A 12391-nucleotide genomic window follows, 5' to 3' on the forward strand; every position below is an offset into this window, starting at 1 on the left:
CTTCGTTTAGCTTCGGTAAGTGGACCTAGTAGAAAACAATCCGAAGTCTTCCCAAATCTGCTTTAGGGGATGTATATGGGGAACCTACTCTTTCCCCAACAGGTGTAGCTTGAGCTTAGTGATGTCAGGAACAGTGCAGGTGCCGGAGTGGCTCTTTGGGGGGGATTAGGACTCACACAAACACTCAATTTAGTTGGTTCCTGTTCTTTTTAAAAGTCATGGCCTTTTTAATTCCAAATAATAGTGTTTGCCTCTTCCTTTCTTTCTCATATGCATCTTACAACACCAAATATAGGAGAGAGAATAGTTAGGGCTTGACAGCAGCATAACTGCATTTCAAAGAAATCAGACAAAAGCTCTACTTGATATATGACTCTGGCCAACCATGGATTCATTTGTGATGCATGTTCAAAGGGAACTCTTCCACTTTTATGATAATAGTGAGTACCACATCACAAGGATGTTTCAAATATTGGGGAGAAGGGGAAGGGAGAGGATGGGATTAATCAATCAGTCCCAAAGGACTCCAGAATCCCCTTTGCAATCACCTTTACACATCAACACTACTGCTCATTTTCAGGCTGTCAAGCTCAAGCAATTCTGTTTTAGAAAGTTCTCCTTATACCACACTTGACTAAACTTGAACTGATTTTGCTGTTGCTTAAATTGGCCATTTTCCCATACAAGCTCAATAACATGAAAACTTCAAGTCATCTTCTGCGGAATAAGCTGCTGTTGCACATTTTTTCAGTTGGACCAAACATATGATTATTGCACAATTATTTCAAGAGTCAGCAAAGTAATTTGCCATGGGGGTGGTAAGGCTTTGTTTCCACCATTTCGGATGTAGCATACTGAAGAGAAAAGCCCCTCAGGCTGCAATTCCCTTAGGTTTGCATTTGAGTGGCTGGGATGGGCAGAAGCCAAAACTTTTGCTTCAGGACATTAATTTTTCCATTGTGTTGGTCAATGTAATAAATGTTTTAGTGATTAACCACACTTTTAGTTCTTAGCGATTAACTGCAATTTATCTGAAGTCCTGTTAGGTACATTAAAAATACACATACAAAGAGAGAGACATGGATTGCGTGATCAAAACAGCCTGCTATGCCAGTGCATGGTGAGTGCGATTTGAATATTCAACCCCCACCCAGGGTGTGTGGATTATGCGATAAATAAACAACCCTCACATAATCCAACAACAAATCATGGGTTATGACAAGCCACAGTTGGGCACTGAATATTTAAAATGGCTGCCTGCACACGCCAGCATGGGCTGTTTGATTATACAATTGTGCAAACTGGCCCTATATAACATATATCCAATCTTTCCTTAGGCAGTAAACTTCTCTTTCAGCTGTTTTACAGGAACACTCAAAAAGCTCTGACTGCTTTTGAGGTGAACAGGAAGATAATAATTCATTTCTACAATAAAATTCTAATAGATAAGTGGGTTTGTTTTTGTCACCAGGGCTCTTCCTTGCAATGACCACAAGGCCATAAAGGGCTCTTCCCTTTCCACCAGGACAAACCCATTCCTTTTCAAAGGGCATACTTTTAAAATACAATTGTTTACTGGCCATCATTCTCCAGTATTGATTGTAAGGAAGGGGTTAAGTGTACAAAGAATTGCTGTTTTTAAGAATCTTTATTCATTGTCTATTGTCTGTTATAGAAGTACCGCTTATCTCTCCACCTGGCCGTGGGCATGAGGCCATCTCCTGGCTCCGTCAAGGCGAGAGAAGTGGCCTTGGGGCAATTTGCATCTGTGAAGGGAAAAAAAATGGCCCATCCGGAGGGAGGGGGGAGTAGAATAGTTGAGTGGCCATAAAAAGTCTACCAAACGTGGGGCCTGGCGCCTGAGCTGAAGGACACCTGGCTGGGGAAGTATATTCTGTAACAATGTATTAGTATTGCTGGTATTGGGGTTCAGGGTGTTATTTCTGTATCAATTTTAGTAACTAATCTGATGTGATGCTTGCCTCTTACCCTTCCAATTTCAATAAAGGATTGGGCCTAACCCTTTCAATTTGAGAGCTGTGTGCTTTATTCCAAGATCTGTGCAAAATCCAGTGGACAGCCGGTTTGGCTGAGTGTGGTTTCCTTTACAATGATAAAGAAATGTTTAACCAATGTAGCCATATCTGTCATATGACAAAAAAGTTATGTTGCCGTTATGTAGAATACATTTCTTCGTTTCATCAGTAATTACGTAAAAAAAGAAGAAAAATGTCAGTTAGTGACCCTTTCTTTTGTGAGAGTCCATGATAACGATGAACCTAATAGAACAATGTACTTTTTATAAAGTCTTATCTAGGGAACTGTTATAGTGAACTTATGGTTTCTATAATGTTTTTAAAAATAACTATCAACACACACTTTGCATGTTATATAGGCACATCAGATGGTTGATTCGTTGAGTTTTCATGATTCATTTTCTCCCAAGTGAGTGACACAAAATGTTCTAACTTAAGCATTTGCATTTCACCAATAAAGATTTCTCTTAAGACAGCCTGCTTATACAGATAAAGCAATTACAACCCCCTGAAGTAATCATTTGTTTTTTTCTGTAAGCAAAAACTCTTCTAGATCCTCAGTTACCATTTTTATCTAATGGCAGATATAACACTTCATACATTTTGCTAAAGAGCATCTGAACATTTCACAATGTAGCAGAAAATACTTTCTCACGAACTATTCCACAGAATATTATAGAATATTGAGCAAATCACATCAATATGTTCAATAAGCTTTAAAATAGCTTAAAAGAACTGGTATTTTAAACTACCATTCACAGTGTTAAAGAGACAGCAGGACAATGGACCAACATTCCACAGGTCAATTGTAAGGCACACACTATGCCCCAGTATGTCAACTGTATGCTTGGCAATGCTTGGTAGTTAATTCCAAGTTCACATGGCAACATCCAGCATGTGTAGAACCTGTAGTATGATCTGGAATGATGGAGGGATCATACCAGTGGAATCTACTAAAATGGGCCTTCATGTACATAAGCCCCAGCTTTTACAAGAGGTTCTATAAGGCCATGTAACTGAAGACTTATTCCCACAACCTGCAATGTGTACAACTCTGAGAACAATGTCTACTAAATCTTACTATCTACACATGACTTATAAGTATTCTATTCTCCAGTCCTGAGGCAGAATGATTAAGCCTAATGATCCTGTTAGACAGATGCTCCCATCTGCCATGTGCCATGTCTTTCCAACCCTGGAAGGTAAGAGGAATGCAGTCTGCTGTTTGAATGTTGCACATAAATTGCTGCAGGGCAACAGGCTGTGATGCTAGTCCACTTCCTCTTCTCAAGGACTTTATTGTCATGGTCCATTTGCAGCTAGTGCTACAGTTCCTCTTCTCAAGGACTTGACCCACATGGTCCATATTCTCCCCCCAAAAGAACATAGGTCAACAGTAAGATACAGTTCCCTTAATGGTTTTGGAATCCTATTCTGTCTAAACTTGTCAACTGATAAACCCTTGCTCAGAAAAGGTGTCTGAAGTGGCTCCATTTTGACATGTTACTATCTGGTGACGTCTACTAGGGAGGGAGGGAGGGAGGGAGGTGTGTGTGTGTGTGTGTGTGTGTTTGTTTAGCGGTCTCTCTGGCACTTCTCATGTGGTTTCAGCAGTGTGTGTGAGAGAATGAGTTGTCTATGAGGATTTTTTTGGCCTGCTTTTCCCCAGGTAACCTAGAGTTTACCAATTCAAGGACACTTGAGTGGGACTCAACACTACTTTTACAAGTGTGACTGTAAGGGCATGATAACAGGGAAGCTGCCTCCATTCTCATGAGCGAGACAGGATAGGGAGATGGCCCACTGAGGTACCACCCATCCCAATAGATGCTGCATTTAGTTGGAGTTGCACATACATTTCAAAGCTATACCATTTTTCAGGTTACCAGTAAAGTTTTGATCTACTTAATTTAAAATCTGGTTCCTATTTTCTTATGGATAGGAAGGCGAAGTCCAGTCCTATTGATCCCAGAAAAGGTCTGCAGCTACATCACTACTTCAGAAGTATAATGGCCAGATTAGATGCTGCACAAAAATGCATGCAACATTCCCCTTGTGTACTTTTATTTAACCAAAATAAACTTTTGGAATGAGGTGGCTGGAACCGAGAAGTAGCAGGGGGAAGCATGCTTAACTATTTCATACTATTTATTTTATTTATTTATTAATTACATTTCTATACCGCCCAATAGCCGGAGCTCTCTGGGCGGTTCACAAAAATTACTAATGGTTGAATCATCATGTGCCATGTTAAGCTCTCAAAGAATTCCCAATACATGTTGACTTGACTAATCATAAATTGCAGCTGTAACATTGCTGGGTTGTTTTTCCACAGGTATACCTCCATGACTGACAATATTGAATTGGTACAACAATCCTTGTCTCCATCCCTATCCATAGTTTTCCTAACACAGTAGTCCATAGGACTGAGTTATGAATTTCACATAAGGCCTGTTCAGAAGACACCTTAAACCCTGCTGGTTAAGGCTTTTGGTTAAGCAGCAGGGTTTAAACTGTCTTGTGCAATGGGTTTTGCTAAACCCTGCTCACTCACTAACCACAGTTGGTTAGAGCCTCTAACCCTGTCTGAGGCTTAAAGTGTTTTGTGCAATAGCATGGCTTGTAGTGAGTGCTAACCCCAAAGAACCACAGTTTCGCTAACCACAGAGCCTGAAGTGTGATCTGGGGGGGGGATCCGCACGTCGTACCCAAAATGCTTCTATTCGACCCCAGTGCACCCCGAAAACGATAGTCTAACTTGCCTGTAAAAGAGCCGAGGAAGAAGCGTGCTTGCCGCCGCCGCCACCCAACTCCCTCCTCGCCGGCTGGGACGGAGAGCTCGGGGGAAGAAGGCGGGGTGGAGAGCTTCTTCCGCTCTCCACCCCGCTTTCTTCCGCCGAGCTCTCCTCGCCAGTCGGCGAGGAGGGTGGCGCCGGCACCAGCGGCACCAGCAAGCACGCTTCTTCCTCGGCTCTTTTACAGGCAAGTTAGACGATCATTTTCGGGGTGCACTGGGGTCGAATAGAAGCGCTTTGGGTGCAACGTGCGGATCCCCCCCTGAACAAGCCCACAATTAACAAAGATGTGTAGGGAAAACTGTGTCAGAGCTTAAAATATTTTAATCTTATTTCCTCCAGCACAGCATTAAAAGTGTGCCTCACACTTTAAAGGATGAAAAATGTAAAGGGATTTGTATTGAAATCTAAAGATTAACATGATATTAAATTGTGTGAATCCTTTTCTTTTCTATATAAAAAGAATCTAATGTCTCTGATTAACATTTTAAGTGCAGGTGCTTTAAAGCTCAATACCTGCTATTAAAGAATATTTTAAGCATTTTAAGACTTTAGAGAGGGAATATGTAAATTGCAATAGATTTGAGTATGAACTGATATCATTTCATTGTAACAAATCAATGGTACAGAGCTATTCTTTGCATTTATTGATGTAGCATACTTTAGAATTACTTATTTTAGAACCTGTTCAATGATTTCCAACGTCTCAAAATTTGTGCATCGTCTAATTGGTGTCAATGTTCCACCTGTTAACATCTGTGGCATGAAGAAAGATGCAAAGAGGCAAGATGCAATTACACAAAACACTAAATATGCATAATGTCAAGGATTTAGAGAGAAATCCACAGATGCAGACAGAGATGTGCCATGCAATAATGCACTTTGACACATCTGCATAGCTTTTAAAGCAAGCACCTGAATGTAAAGCAGAAAGTTATAATCTAAATGACTATCCATTTGAAGTTTTGATTGTGCTCCTATCATAATCTTCTTTTTATTCTATCCAGATGAAGCCCAAGTCCCATATAAAGGAAGGGGGGGGAACTCACATAAACACATGTACTAGTTGCAGAATTCTCTACAATTTCTAGGTTATTCTATAGTGCAGAATGGATAACTTAAAAAAAAACATTTTTTAAAAGTCACATTTCTTTAGGGGAAAGTGTTTGAGGGTTTCATCCTGGTGAGTGGTGGGCCAGGTGATGGGTGAATCCAAAGCTGAAAGTGGCAAAGGACATTCCTTTTCTTTCTCTTTCACATCTTCATCTCCCTTTCATCCATACACAGAGACACCAGGGTCAAAGGAGGATTGGAAGTTTTCTACACACTGTCTCAGACTGCTCAGTAGAACTCTACTGTAGCAAGTAAAGAAGAATTGGAACACCACTAGTCAATTGTGTCTTCTCTTCACCTGCTCACCTGTATTGGTTTCACTGATGAGCTTCTCATAATTTTGTCTACTTTCCTTCATCACTTCCAATTAGTGGAATGCTATGTTGGGCTGCCATTGAAATATTGTCAAAAGCAGCTTTCGCCAACCTGGTGCCCTCCAGACATTTTGGACTTCAGTTCCATCAGCCAGCATGGCCAGTGATCAGGAATTCTGGACTTGGAGTCCAAAGGCATCAGGTTGCGGAAGGGTGGGCAAAAGCAAAAGGTGAAGTAAATTTGGAGGTTCCTTCTTCAGGGAAATATCTCAAAAAATTTCAAGAGAAGTCAGGATAGTTGCATTTCTCTAGGCATGTAGAAACTATCAGAGGGCAGGGAAACCTATTGTTCCTTTAGATGTCTCTTGATATTGCCTAAATCAAAATTTGAAAAGAAAATAATTGCAAATTTTTCTCCAATGAAACAACATTGTTACTCAACAATTTTGAGTAAATATTTTGATAAAACCAGCAGTAACATTTCTAGTGCTACACTAAATAAACAGAAAGTAGTACTCCCTGCTAATAAACTTTTCAGAATTTCTCAGAAGACATTAATCTGAGAAAGTTTCTGAATTTCCCCCCGTTTCTCACCCCCTCATCCCCAGAAGAAGGCCACTTCATGGAATTTTCTCCTGAAATCCACCAACATTATTTTTTGTGGTGGCCATTATTTTCCCCTTACAATGATCTAGACATTGTGGAGGATGGGAAATAGTGAACAAGCTGCAGGAAAAGAACAACAGCACACACACACACACACACAAAACATCCCTACGAAAAAGAATAGTGGTGTGCCCCACCTCCAACAGAGAATTTCTCCTCTCCCCCGAAAAAATCAATAAAATGGTTCACAAATAGGGTGGCAAATTTTGAGAGACCATCTGAAACCAGCCCTACGATAAGTGTAGAATAGAAGAAGATAAAGAGGAAAGGGAAGACAGTCCTACATTTGGTATAAGAAAGCTAAGTAGGCCCCAAACAATTCTATCAATGATTCAGGCTACAGAATACAGGGCAGATTTGCCACCAGTTAGGTGGAAGCAAACATTTAGTTTAAAGCATATTCTCAGTTGTTTGTACTCAGCCTCAATTTTCTAATAGGTTGAAGGAGGAATGTAGACTATCAATAATTTGTTCTGCAGATAAACATGCAGAGAGCCTTGTATGCAGTTGTGTGCAAGCAGCAACGTGCTCCTGCATGTAACAACCCGTACGTCAGAAAGGACCTTAGTCACACAGTGCTCATTGAAATCAATGTAACTAAATTAGTCAAGGGTACCTTTACTCATTGATTTCAATGAAACTTAAGTGCAACTGTATCCAACCCATCATATCTGAACTGGAGGAAGAAGTCTTCCTGAAACCACATGGAAAACCCCCAGAGAGCTTTGGCTATGGAGTGGTATATAATTGCAGTAAATAAATAAATAAAATAAATGGAAGAAACATAATTAGAATAATGCTTCTTAACCTCCCTTCTTTCAAGACCAGGGTAGGGAGATGAAGCAAGTAGAGAAGAAATCATTTTTACAAATCCAATATGGAGCAATGAAGGCTCTGTGCCAGGGGGGCTTTCAACTTGTCAACTTCATGGTTGGTGGGGCAAGAAAGACTCTCCTGTCCCAGGATCTGCTCTCTTACCTGAATGTTGTGTCCCTTTCCAGATGTCCCATCTTGCCCTCTTAAGAATACAAGGCTTAGAGCAAAAACGATTGACTCAAAACTACATTGGATTTCAGCTTAAACTAAATAAGCCCTACATGGTTTGGGTCCAGGCTACCTGTGGGATCGCCTTCTGCCATACAAGCCACCCCACACACTCAGGTCCTCTGGGAAGAACTTCCTTCCGTCAGCCAAAACTAGGCTGACAGGTATTACCCAGAGGACTTCTCTTCTGCTGCTCCCAGACTGTGGAATGGCCTGCCGGAGGAGATTCATCAACTTAACAGTCTTCTAGCATTTAAGAAAGCTAAACAGGCCTATACAGTGGAATTTTAGGATGCTTTTAGTATGTTTTTAGTATGTTTTTAGGAATTTTTAACAATGTATACTATGTTTTTAATCAATATTTTATGTATTTTATACTTGTTGTTCCCCGCCTCGATCAGGATGGAGAGGCGGGTAAGAAATTATTATTATTATTAAGGTTATGACCAGCTATGTTCCAATATGAGATGAGAGTACAAATTAAATCTAGAAATTAACCTGTATTATTATTTAAGTAAAAGGAATTGCGGTGATCATAAACATAGATTTACCCAATGATCCAAGTTATTCTTTGTCCTTGGATACTTAAAATATGCACAGCACATCTACATAGTCAAGAAAAAATATATAATGAGATGGAGTTTAATTGCTAAAAGGCTAATTCTCCAGAATATGAACACAAGTGCTAAAAATAGCTAACTGGTATAAAGTCTGGTATAAAAACTGGTATAAAGTGAACTAGTTCCTTAGGAGAAGATCACAAAAACAGAAGGATAGCTAGTGTATATAAGTGCAAAGTGACCCTCACATGATTGGGCTTGTAGTCAGCCCAAATGATTTAGAAATATTCAACTTATTCAGTAGGATACCTTTTATTGCTGCTAGGGATGTCTGGATTTTGTGAAATCTGTCCTGTGTGTATTTCGTAGATTGTGCAGTGTTGTTCATACCAGTATCTGTTCACAGACAATTAAAAAAAAATCTTGGTATGCAGAAAAATACACCAATAATTCCGTAAGAGGGTTTGCAGCAATTATGCAATTTCTGTTAGCATGTAACGTTTAGCATAACTTTTCCCAACATATATTTTCCAGGGTGGCATATGCATCAGGAGAAATTGCATATTTTCCTATGAATAAATTTGAGTAAATTCCAGGAAAGTAAATAAATAAATGCATAAAGGTGCAAAAGCCCACTGATGCCACACAGCCTAAAGGGGCCAGGCTGCAGCAGATGCCGCAGGTTTGATGCTTAGAAATCCAAACTCATTTTAGTCCATTTTGAATTTCTCCACCATCCCTATTTGCTGCTTTCTCACCCACCTGCCTATTATTGTATGGAATAATAACAATGAGAATGGGAAAAGTAAAAACCGCAGTGACTGAAAACTCCAATAGTTCTTGAAATCCAGGGCCTGGATCACAGTCACATTTTTTGCACATCCAGTTTCCCTAGTCCCATTTCAAGACTTGGCACTGAAGCACTACAATAAGATAGTTGTATCTCAAACTTGTCGTTTCTTGTTGCCTTTGCATTTTAAAACAGGTTTTCTCTATCTATATGGATAGAGTGGCCACTTACACATCATCCCAAATGAGGAAATGCATCACGAAAATAAAAGAGAATGCAAGAGGATACCAATTTGCATAAGATATACATATTTATGTGTATAGTTGCAAATTTAGAAATAATTTTTATTTAAATAGAAATACAAAATGACTCACCATTGTCAAGAAGCCTGACCAAGTAACCTTTTCGTCCGCTCAGTGTGCTGCCCAGCTTATAACTCTTGATGGGCAACTTCAAGACCCATGCTCTCCCCTTCTTATGGTTCTTTGACTTTAAACCAGACTTGGACAGGACAGCCCATCAAATAAAGGACACCTTCAATAGAGCACTTTCCTCTGCCAAATAAAGGACTGTCCTCTGTAAAGTAGGGCACATGGCCACCCCACATATGGAAGATATATCTACTAGGGCATAAACTGATTGTGTATATTTTCTTGCATTTTTCTCTTGCCTTAAAAGGTTTTAAAGATGGCTGGATTTAGCAACAATGAGTTCTAGTTCTAATCAGTGACAATGATAACTTCCGCCAGCAACAATCATGTAAATATGTCAATGTTTACAAATCGGCGAGCCAGACACATGCACCACTGAAACCAATATCACAGTGCTATATTAAGCTTGTTTCTTTTCCATCTCCAAGATATTTATAAATTACTGTGTTTCGGAAAGAAGGGCACATATTCAATACACTGAAGATAAAAAAATTCTGTCTTGGAATGAAAGTGCAGACTGAGGGGTGAGGGATGTGTGGAATCTATGAAGACTTTCGTGTCATCGAAGATTAATCTCAACTATTTATCTTCAGTCTGAATATCAGCCAATCCATCTGAATACCCTCCCCCAATTCCGAACATTCCTAACACTGAAGACTCAGTTTGAACAAGTTAACAAGACCCTCTTAATAAGCTGTTCCACAGAATTTAGACAAGATTAACTCTCAACAACATTTATTGCTCCCTTCTTTATGGAATGTGGCGCCTAAAGAGATTTGCATCATACCAAGCCTCCTGTCTTGAACAATTTAAACATATCTGTTTTAAGAACCTTGTATGAACCTTGTAGTGTAGGAACCTTGTATGAATCTGATCAATCACATAATGCTAAATTATGGTTTAGCATTACATCCAAACTAGGTGTATTTTTAAACAATGGCATAGACTAGGGTGACCACTTTTGTATTTCCAAAAAAGAAGAAACATATTGCTACAAAAGAGAACACTAACTTGTATGCAATGTGTTGATTTATATGATTAGATCCAAATTTAAAATAATTACTATGATTTAAATAGAATTACAGTACATCTCACCATAGTGACCTGTGTGCTTGTTCATTCTCCTGTCCAGGTGTTAATTATTGATGGGTACCTTCAGGGTGACTATTCTCCCTCCTGGTTCTTTATCTTTAAACTGGATTTGGACTAGGTAGCCCTTGAAATAGGGAACATGTTCAAATAGAGGTCTGTCCTCTGTAAAGTAGGATAATCACCCTAGAAGTCCCACCACATGCACTGGCATAGTTACACTTTAGTGTGGCAATCAGGCCATGAACTCCCTCTTTTCTCAGAAGCATAAACTGGAATATATTTACAAACCCATCATAAAACAAGACATAAGGCTGCATTCTCTTAAATGAAGCTACACCTTTGGATTGCAAGTGTGGCATAAATTTAGAGAATACTTTTAATTAAAAAAAATAGTTGTGTAAATATATTTGACCAAAATAAGTCAAATACAAAACAAAAAGCTAACCCAAAATTCTGGAAAAGAAAATCCTTTCTCCTTTGTAACAATGGATGGATCTTTTTTTATTATAATAGTTCAAGAAACTGAAGTTTAGAAAACTGTAAATTGATATACCAAGTAAGCAGAGAAAAAGCTGAAATTATATCCCAAAGCTATCAGAGTTTTGGATTCTGACCTACATCTTGGAATCCTCATGTGCTACCGAGTCATGTTGATAATCATGATGCATGGGAGTCAAGGTAACCAATATATTTTTTGAATTAAGCTCCTCCTGCTCCTCAATATCAGAAGAACAGACAGCCTTCCGTGGAATTGGAGCACATGGAGTAGAATCACTTAAATTCTCATCTGGCGGTGTTTTTCCCTTTAGATATCATCCATCAAACATGACAATATGTTTGGCTTGGCAACAAGCTCACGTTCAATAGGAATGCTTTTCTGAATGTGGTTTTCTAGCTCATCTGCCACTGCCAGTTTTAAATTTCAAATATTTTTACTAATTGTAGTGCAGTGAAACTAAGTAGGATGGCATGTCTAATATGACTGTGAAGAGCATTAGTCACAATGCATAATACAATTTAGGAAATCCAGTTATGACTTTGTTTGGAAGAATATTTTTTCTCCCCGGTATTATACCTATATTTTGTACTTCCTATTAACTTCATTATCAGTGCATATATCTAATGATCCGTTTATATTCAATCATATATCTCTGATTGAATATAAATGGAAATTTTGAATTGTTTAAAAATGTAGCCTGAAGTCATTTAGAGTTTGTGTTTGTGTGCATGTTAAGTATGCAACCACCCTCAAAAGTCACTAATATTGCTCTCTTTTGAATTTTAATTCATTCTTTCATATATAAATAGAGAATGGTAGTGACCAACCATTCAAAAGAAAATAAGAGACTTTTTCTATGTGTTCTTCAAAGACAATGAGGTTTGGTTTTGTATTTTAGAAGACAAATGTAGACTTAAAGCAGAGCTAAAACTGGTTTGCACAATCACCACAGTTTAAACAAGCCACGATGGCTTGTTTAAGCTGTGGCATTTGCCTGGCATGGTCTGAACAATTACTGCCTGGCTGCGCCTTGTTGTGTCATTCAAACCTG

General features: G+C 39.0%; 1 protein-coding gene across 4 annotated transcripts in view; it reads right to left on the bottom strand.

The window, feature by feature from the left end:
* DMD (dystrophin) overlaps window positions 1-12391 on the bottom strand; it is a 1279927-nt gene that overhangs the window by 975279 nt on the left and 292257 nt on the right. The window lies entirely within an intron of this gene.

Source organism: Elgaria multicarinata, chromosome 5, assembly GCF_023053635.1.
Source record: "Elgaria multicarinata webbii isolate HBS135686 ecotype San Diego chromosome 5, rElgMul1.1.pri, whole genome shotgun sequence".
Taxonomy (NCBI): Eukaryota; Metazoa; Chordata; class Lepidosauria; order Squamata; family Anguidae; genus Elgaria; species Elgaria multicarinata.